This window comes from Crocodylus siamensis, chromosome 7 (assembly GCF_052110815.1).
Source record: "Crocodylus siamensis isolate JL-2025a chromosome 7, ASM5211081v1, whole genome shotgun sequence".
NCBI classification, from domain to species: domain Eukaryota; kingdom Metazoa; phylum Chordata; order Crocodylia; family Crocodylidae; genus Crocodylus; species Crocodylus siamensis.
The window spans coordinates 56,094,542-56,104,304 of NC_143401.1; the positions used below are offsets into that span (position 1 = coordinate 56,094,542).

General features: G+C 43.6%; 1 protein-coding gene across 1 annotated transcript in view; it reads right to left on the reverse strand.

The window, feature by feature from the left end:
- Nucleotides 1-1,548, reverse strand: part of LOC149859828 (uncharacterized) — an 80,547-nt gene extending 78,999 nt beyond the window's left edge. Inside the window, exon 1 of the mRNA XM_090057292.1 lies at nt 1,518-1,548. The gene's annotated coding sequence lies outside the window, so the exon portion shown is untranslated. The remainder of the gene's footprint in view (nt 1-1,517) is intronic.
- Nucleotides 1,549-9,763: the final 8,215 nt, after the last annotated feature.

Consider the following 9,763-nt stretch of genomic DNA (forward strand, 5'->3'; position numbering starts at 1 on the left):
TTGCCCAAACAATGTAGTCCTAAAGCCTCTCATTTGTTCAGAAAGTATTAGTCATACATATTATTAGAAATGCCATCTTCTGTATCTGAAAATGGCTTCAGGTTGTATTAAAAGGAAGGCGATAATAGGAGGCAAGCATATATTGGGAGTGTGTACATGAATGTTAGCTTAAATGTATGTGTGTGTATATACATGCACAAATATATTAGAGGAAGTGAATTACTGTTTGAGGGGACTTCAATGGAAGTTGTAGTCTGTAACTACAAGCAGAATTTGGTCCTTTTACCCTGCATATGTTCATGCCTTGTTATAATCATAGACCAGCCCTCCCTTCATATGTCCATACAAGTGAAAAGCAGAGAGACCCTGAAAGCAGATGCACTCACAGAGTATTGCTTAAATGATGAAATTGTTGAGAAGCCAGGAATCAGGTATGCAGTCTTTGAAAGGCTAGTCAGGCTCCAGGCTCATGGTAATTAACTCTTTCCCCATCCCATCCTCAGCTTTACCAGTGATTTCTGTCCTGGGCTGCTCAGACTGCATGATCCATGTGCCATCCCACTTCTGTTCTAGTCACATGATATGCCAAGTTACATTAATCTTATGATAGCTCCCTGAGTTTTGCTCTTAGAAAACATGGAAAAGGTGAGAGCGAGCAGCTGGATTAAGCATATAACCAACTACTGAAAAGTCTCAATATTCATCAAATGCCACCCTTCCATTCTTGCCCCAGCCTGACCCTACCTTTCTGAGGCTGGGAACATCTTTATGCAACAAGAAAACTAAAAGAGACATGACCACACAAGGAGGTGTGTTCTGAGGCATCCAATCTTGCATTTCTCTGGCAGAAGGCAGAGGTAGGAGGTTTGGTTTTGGTTCTTTTTAACAGCCATTGGCATGCCTGCTGCTTCATGAACTGCACTTTTGGCAAAGGTCTTCAGTTTTACTCAACCCCAACCCACCTAGAGTCTTGCTAAGGGCTCAGTTATTCCTGAGACATGTTCACTGGAGTAATAGAACTCAGCCATGACAACAGCACTCAAGCACCCCCTTCTTTCTCTGATACTATTTATCATCATCTTTATGAAGATTAAATGAAAAGGTGAAAGGGAGGAGAGGGTGCAATTTCATTAGATATCAGATTTCTCTGCTCCAAAGGCACTTTTGCACGGGTACTTTTTGCCTGCAGGCAATGATAAAGCTACTGATTAAATTTTAAAGGGTCTGTCTTTGAACCAGAGGGGAGCCAGAGCAGGAGTGGATGTATTATTTAAGGGAGGGATCGTGTATTTTCCACCACAGCAGCAGCCGTGGGATTACTGGGCTGTGCGCATTACAGCCAAGTCAAAGAACACAGCGCCTCGAGTTGAGCATTACACTATAATATATGCTTAAATAACCTGTTTATTGCGTCCTCTGATTGTAACTTTAACAAGGCACAGTTTTACAGCTAATATTCTGGAAAACTGTAACTTTTTTATGGCAAGCTAAGAATCATGCAAGGGAATGAGGCTCACCTGAGTTTACTTCATCCATCAGGGAACTAAATAGACTTTTCCCATAAAATGTGGATCACATGATGCCTGTAAAAAGATGCAGCTGTAAATGTCCCACCTTCATCACAACAGCCCAAAGTTAATACCATAAGGAGTAGAAATTCAGACAGCAAAATGGCTAACAGTAATAGACCTTACACTTGTCTCTAAAGCTCTTCCTTGAGAGCTATTTATGGAAAGAGTAAACCACCTGTCGGGTGCTTTCTCTGCATTGTGTTCAGTGCCAAAATGAAAGGTGATTTTACAAGATTGTCAGTGGGTGAAATCTTGTACCAATGAAGCTAAGGCAAAACACCCAGAACACGTTCCTGTTTACTTATTCCGCTTTGAAATGTCATAGAAATTTTCAACCATCTATAATTATGAGACAGAAACTGCTTGCACTGAGAAGTTAATGTCACATGATATCTGTGTGGTCTAGAGAACAGGATCACTCTATATAACATTTAATGAGGGGAAGGGGGGAGCATACTTTAGTCTTAATTTTGGAGCTAACAAAATAATTCAGAAATTGTTCACATTTTGGTTTTTAATCCAAACCAAGAAGGATGACTGCAGAATATCATTGTTTCATTATCAGTTCTCACAAGCTATTTCTCAGTGCAACAACCACTTAAAATAGTTTTGGTTTCAGTAAATGCCTCCCTAAGCCTCCTCCCCACAAAATCACTAAGAGAAGCTACAGAAAGATCACAGTAATAGGTTTGTTAAAGAGCTGTCAACATCTCATAGAAATATTTTACAATTAGCAATAATTCTACCCACATATAGTATATTTTCTAAGGTTCTTCAGTTCCTCAATTTAATATTCAGGAAATTTGCAAGAAAATATAGTTTCTTGTGGATGATTTGCAATACTGATTTTTTAAAGACTTTATTGTACAATTATACGTTGAACATCTTGAATAGCCAGGCTAAGAGGAGAGTGTATCAGATAACTGATTGCAAACACTGTCTTCACATTGTAGATCCCCTCAAGTTCACTCTCCAGCTGCCATTCAGAATGGCATTCTTGGATGCATTAATCTGATGCCATTAAGACTCTCTTGAGGGAAGGAGCTCGCTTATTTAAGTTGAGACAAGTGACTTCTTAAATGTTTTGATTATCTGGGTTTCTAATAAGATACTTAAACTTCTCAGCTGCATGTACGTTTTATATTTATGTATTTATGAGCTATCCTCAGCTCATATCCAATCAAATGCAATGCAAATACTTTCCTTATGCTCGCTGTTTTCTCAAAAGCCTATAGAGAAAATGAACTGTATGTATGAAGAACAGTCAACTCGGACTTCACTGGACCAAAAGGAGAAAACAAGCTCCATGTGTCACAAAGGGGAGGTAAACCCACAATAAGGGAATCCCATTCTTCTGCTTGTTTTCATGTAAGAAATATGCTTTACTTCAGTCTTGTCTTGTGTTGAGCATCAGTCAGATAGTACTTATCTGATTCACAGTCTTTTAGGCACTGGATTCAGCTATGCCAACTGGACACAATGAACATAGAGATAAGTATCGTATACCTACCTCAGATAAGCTAGTCCATACTTCCTCACTGAATCACAGAACATCAATGACAACCAGGTCTGAAATATCAAAAGAAAAAAAATGATTGTTTCTTGAAACATGGCTTTGTTGCTGTGGAGAAACATGCCTCTGATGAACCTCACATGTCAACAGGTATACATGAATCTCAAGGACTGAATCACAGGTGTCTAAGCTGGTGAAACATATGCCAGAGGAAATCACATCATCCCCTCCTCTTCCCATTAATATATGTAGGAGAAAGGGATAATGTAATTTCAAAAAAATACCAATAAAAATAATCACTACCATGACCACTCTTTCATATAGTCATTAGAAATCAAGTGCATAATATCATGACATGACACTACAAAGATTTTGAAGTGTATTTATAACAACCAGAGTTATAGAATAATGTGCCAACCCTGTAGCCCCAGAAACTGGCACAAGAAGCAAGGGGGACTTCCTACTTTTATATAGAAAATTATAGAGGTTAGTGTCACAAGCCAATAGGCCAAAGGGAGGGAACAGGCAAAACATAAAGAAACATCAACACTATGGCAACGTATGTTGGCACTGGATTTGTGACCCAGATACCTTGTTCCGGGCAGACCCAAAACCCTCAGACCAACCACGACCTCTCTGTCCAATAACAGGCAAATTTTATTGATCCACAGTGATAGCAGATAAGAATACAGCAAACAATTCTATATCTACCAGTCCCAGGGTTCACGAAGTCCAGGTACATCTGGCCAGTACACAAGCATCACTCTGAAGTTCTCTCTTGAATGTCAGATGTCAGCAGCATGGAGGTTGTAGGCCAAGGCCCACTCTACCCACTGGAGTAGGTGAGATGGACTAATGGTGTGCCTTTCGTCCATGGTGGCCTTGGATTTCTCTCTTGGGGACCCTTTGTTGTTCTGAAATTCCCCTTTTTGTATCCTTTGCCTCCTCTGATGACTCATCTTTGGGCATCCCTGATTGATTTCCTTGTGGTCATCATACTGTCCTCATTTTGTGCTGTCAGCGTATTCCTTTGTTTCACAAACCCATCACATGCACACATTCTAATTTGGGCCCTACCAGTTCTTCTCCTAATTTGGTCTGTTCCTCAAAACTAGAAATCCTAAGGGCTCTGCAGCTGGGCACTGTAACCTAGCCAACACAGCAGAGTCCCTTATCTCATGTTATGGAACATCGTGATACGTGTCTTCAATTTCCCAGCCTGTGTATCTTCTTATTGCTTGCCTGTGTCAGACACAGTAGGCCTTGAAGAAAGTGTCACAAACAGGCTTTCTAGAAATCAATTAACCATTGCCACTGCCTTGGACCATTGTTCTAATACAGTAGCTGCTTTACCTACAAGCCAATTCTCAGAAGCTAACCTCTAAATACCATTTTCTAGGCATCAGCATATACTCAGCACCTTAATTTTCCCAAACACACCTCCAGAGGTGTCTCTAAACAAACTTTTATTTCCTAGAGCATTCAAACAGTAGCCTGCATCTGCATCCAAGTCTGAGTCCAGCTTCTTCAGTCCACAGTCCTGGTAGATCGACCCAAAGAGATCTCCAGCTCCACTGTGCACTTCTCTGTATATAGCTGACTAGGTTCCATGTGCACGCTGCTCTCTCTTCTCCTTACTCTAGTTTCAAACTTCCTTTTCTTTTTCCCTTGCCCCCAAGCCCCTGGGGGTTTCTGGGAGTTTCAGTCCAAATTAACAGACATCACAGCTCTGCAGACTGCCCCCTGGTTCCACCTGCTGTTACAAATGTTACATTCACATTACAATAATAATGAATATTCTTTGAACAACAAGTAGACAGTGACATTCATTAGACCAAAACTTTCCATCCACTAGAGGCCAATTCTATCCCTAAAGAATTTCCATGGTAATTCCATAGTGCAGGTTAGAACACGACTTCATGGAAGAGTCACCACACTATAATTCTAGGATATTCAAAACAACATAAAGGCAAGTTAAAATAATAATAGCTAATGGTATCTGAGATTGATATAGTACACCCACCACTCTGAACCACTACAAACAATATAGCAATTTCAGCCACCTCCAGGAGGATCACAAGAGGTCTATAAAGGCATCAGTGACTAGCAATAAATTTAGGAAAAAAGAAAGCATAAGGAATGCTGACATTCTGTAGGACAGGGATCGCCAACTTGTGGCACACATGCCACAAGTTGCATGGGCAGCCTCTGTGCATGGCACACAGCAGACAGGGAAGAGGACCAGCAGCACAGAAGCAGACAGGGCAGGAAACAGAAAGCTGAGCAGCAGATTAAGTGGGGGATGGGGATCAGAGTGGCATGTGTGCCAAAAAGGTTGGCCTCTGTTGCTGTAGGCAAACTTAGGGAGGTGAACTGCATTTGCCAAAAGTGGAATTTAGAAATGCAAATAATGTATAAAAGTGCTAAGGTTTTCATAACCGTCGAAGCAATTCTGAAATCCAAATTGCCTAGATGGCTTTGAAACTCAGCCTATAATCAATTTATCCAAGACACTGGAGATAATGCTCCTCTATTCCTGTAAAAAAGTACCTTGGGATTTATTTTAAATACATGCCAGAGGATCATGAATAACACCAGGTGGTCAGGGCCTCTGTTTTATGTCTTCCAAAACAATATATGACAACTTTAACAGAACAGTGTCTGCTGATATCATGATTAGTCAACAGTTCAGGAGCAACTCAGAGGGGAGAAGAAACTGAGCCACCCAACACTGAATCTGGCAGCACCCTCATTTTCCCTTGGAGGCATCCCATTCAAGCACAAGCCAGGCATGACACTGCTCAACCCATGTTTCCTGTTGAAATGTTCTCATAATATGGCACGGGAAGATTCTAAAAATGAAAAATGTGCTCAATCACCAGGACTATTTAAAGTATGGGTGTCCAACCTTTTTGAATGTGGGGCCGGATCATGAACTATTTATCACTCAGTGGGCCGGTGAGCTATAGTCAAAGACCTCACAGGAAGTGGTATCACATCAGGAAATGATGTCACGTGACCTTTGACACCAATGAAGTTGCAGGAAGTGAGAATGAAATGGGTATAACCAGGTCAAAACTCTCCCTCTATAGCATCCACCTCTGCCACTGTTTGGGACAGCATACTGAGCTAGACGGACCATGGGGCTGACCAAGCATAGCACTTTTTATGCTCTTATGTTCAGAAGCTCTTATGTTCTTTGGCTGAGCTTCCAAACTATGGCTGAGATGTACAAAAAGGGGTAGATAGGCATGTTACGTTGTCATAAAAGATGTGGAGCCCTCTAAATCCCATTCATTTTAATGGAAGTTGGCCTTTTGACTCAGCTTTGAAAATCTCAGCCCAAGCTGCCAATCAAATAAGTCAAAATACATTTTGCATTTCTATGCAGTGCATCTATGTGTGGCTCGCCAAACATGAAATGAACCTCAGGATGAGCCCAGCCAGAGCAGCAGGGGCTCAGCTGCACTTTCCCCCTACCTGCACTGGTCAGTCCCAAGCGGTACACAGCTCTGCCGCCACCTCTGCTGACTGGTGCTAACCTGGGTGGGTCTGTCCCATCCAGAGTAGCATGCAGCTGAAGGCGGCTTCCCACATGCTACTGGGGACAGGAGGAGCCCACTCAGGTTGGCACTGGCCAGAAGAAGCGGCGGCAGAGCCATGTCCCACTCAGAACTGACTGGCGCAGGCAGGGGGAAAATGCAGCTCAGCCCCTGCCGCTCCAGCCGGGCTTATCCAGTCCTGAGCAGCATACGGCTCCGCTGCCACTTCTGCTGGCCAGTGCAGACCCAGCCAGGCTTGTCCCATTCCCAGTAGCACATGGGCTTCAGCTGCATGCCACTTTTCCTGGCTGGTGCTGACCTGGCTAGGTCTGTCCCATCCGGAGCAACATGCGGCTGAAGCCGGGTTCCCACGAGGAGCTGGGCTCATCCTGTCCCAAGCAGCACATGGCTACTCCTCTTCCCACATGCACCACATCAGCAACATCAAGCTGATGCGGTGCGTGTGGGAACCTTGTCCCTTCCCCAGCCCTTCAGCAGCCATTAGGAAGCTGCTGAGGGGCTGGGGGAGGGACAAGGAGTAAACAGTGTTTACTTTCATTTCCTGTCGCAGCACCGCGGACCTCAGAAAATGCCTTGGCGGGCCGCATGGCGGCCCATGGGCCATATGTTGGACAAGCCTGGTTTAAAGCATTCATCACATTATCATCATAATTCAAAAAAAATAACTTTTTGGTCACCTCTAAGCAATTCTTTATTGTTATCCTCGGGCAAATATCTGTGTATATAAAAATCAGAGAAACCAGAACATCAGGAAACATGCAATATGGAAGAAAAACTCATTCCAAGTAGAATGTTTTCCCATGAGAGATCAGCTGTTTTTTATCAAGTCTTTCCCTTGCTTTTTTCATCAGCTTCAGTCTGTTGCAGCAAAGGGGGAAGGAGAAATTTAAGAAATGAAAAGATGGGAACGTATACGGTGGCAGATGATGTGATTCTAAGTTATGATTTTAAGTAGTCAAAGTTAAACCACATGGCCCCCATTTTACAACTGATGCCTGCAGACTGCCTAAGGAGACTGTCTAAGAGATGTTAGATTCTCTCATCTCTGCTTCACCAAATAGTATTTGCAAGAACATGGTTAATTAAATCAATAAACCACAAGTGAAAGCCTGGCCCCATGCCACATTTTTACTAACATGTTGTGCAGGAGTGTTACATTAGCAGCTGTTATCATGGGGGGGTTGGAAAGGAGAGGAAAGGCAGGAGGAGAACTACTGAATGAACAGCACGAATCAACTTATTTTCAATTAACAGTTAAAATAAAAATGAAGTGCTTTTAGTGCTCAGCCTTCAAACTGCCAATAGTCTTAAATAACACAGATACTTGCCCATTCTACAGACACATTAAATCAAATTCATTTGTTTTAAGCTAAACTGAATGGTGCCTATTTAACAAACTCTTCTTCATGCGTGACTCAACAGACAGGGAGGAATCCTTTCAGTGTGAAGAAAAATGCTCTATAAGGCAGCTGGGAGAAGTAATGTCTTTGCAGACTAGTAATCATTTGTAGCAGCTTCTCTTCAGAACTAGAGAGTTTAGAGATAAGTAGGATACACAAGATTCAGAATGGGATTCAGGCTTCCTATCACACAAATGTATACCACTCTCTAGAAATTACTTATGTGCTGGTGTCATAGTCAGCCCTCTCTGAGAGGAACCAAGGGCTGCATCCAGATGAGTGTGAACATTTGGTTCCCCAGGAACGAGTAGTAGGGATGCACCTTGCACTACAACTACTTGTCCCTGGGGAATGCCTGGGCCATACACACTTTGGCACATAGGAGGTTACCCTGCGAGGTGGTAGGGGAGGCTGGGGCCAGCACTGGGTTGGCTCCAGCAGCCTTACCTAGGGGCCTCCCAGGGCTGCAGCCCTGGTGACTCTCCTGGGCAGAGCCTGGCTGGCAGCTCCAGACTGTCCAAAAAACCCCACAGAATAAAACTGAGAGCAGTACATGCACAGGCAGTGTGCCCTTGCAGCATAGAAAACACCTCAGTGTGCAGTATGTGGTCCTGCAGATGTGTTTGCAGCACCACATACCACATGGGCGTGCTTTTCTGGATGCACCCATGGGGTTCAACCCTCTGAGACTGGAATTATAGATAGCAACTCCCCATTTCCCAACCATGCTAACACAATAGGTCTAGGTGAATTTGGCACATGCACCCTTAACTATGCACACCTGTAACCAGCAAGTTAAAGTGACGCAAAAACAAAATAAAGGATTATTTATTCATTCTGCCAAAAATACAAAAGCACACAAAGCAAAAAGTAAAAATAAAGATTTCTATGTGCCCTGTCCTTACCTAATACTTACTATTTCTTTGCAAGCCTTGGTACCTTTCATTCAGCCCAGTTACTTCCATGTCTAGACTAGGAAAAACACACTAGGGCTGTGCAGAGCAGGTAATATTCGATTTGACAGCCATGTCAAATATTAAACTGGGTCCCACTTTGATTTGCCGTCTGCTTCGAGTTGAAGCAGGTCCACTTGGACTCGAGGTTGAAGCTCAGTCAAATATTCAGGCTGTTTCAACTTCCCCATAGGTTATAATGGGGAAGGTTGAAGCAGGCTATAACTTTGGCATTTCTTGTCCAATCTTGATGAAACGTGCAGGAATGGTAGTTCCTGAGGATCTCACAAAGCGTGCCAAGTTTCAACAAGATAGGTTCAGGGAGTTTGGAGAAACAGCACCCCAAATTCTTGAGCGAAAACTGCCTGTGACTTCTCTGTGGAAAGCCACAGGGAGCTCAGAACTGCAGGCTTGCTAGCCCCTGAGGAGCCCACAAAGCCTGCCAACTTTCACAGTGATAGGTACAGAGGTCTGGGGGAAACTGCACCTTAGGCTGCTAACAGGCAAAACTCATGATCCAGATGGAGCGAGGAGGGCAGCATTTGCTCTGTCTGCACCTGGCGGTTGGGAAGCCCCGGCAGCGGGAGATTCACCTTGAGGAACACCAGCTGCTCCCCCAAACCAGGATCCAAGCAGGTGCAGTGGGGTGTCACAACACCCACAGCCCTGCTGAACACCCTCTCGCTTGGCACACTGGTCAGTGGACAGGACAGGTATTCCTGGGCAACTGCGGCCAGATCCGGCCACATCGGGCTGCCGGTTG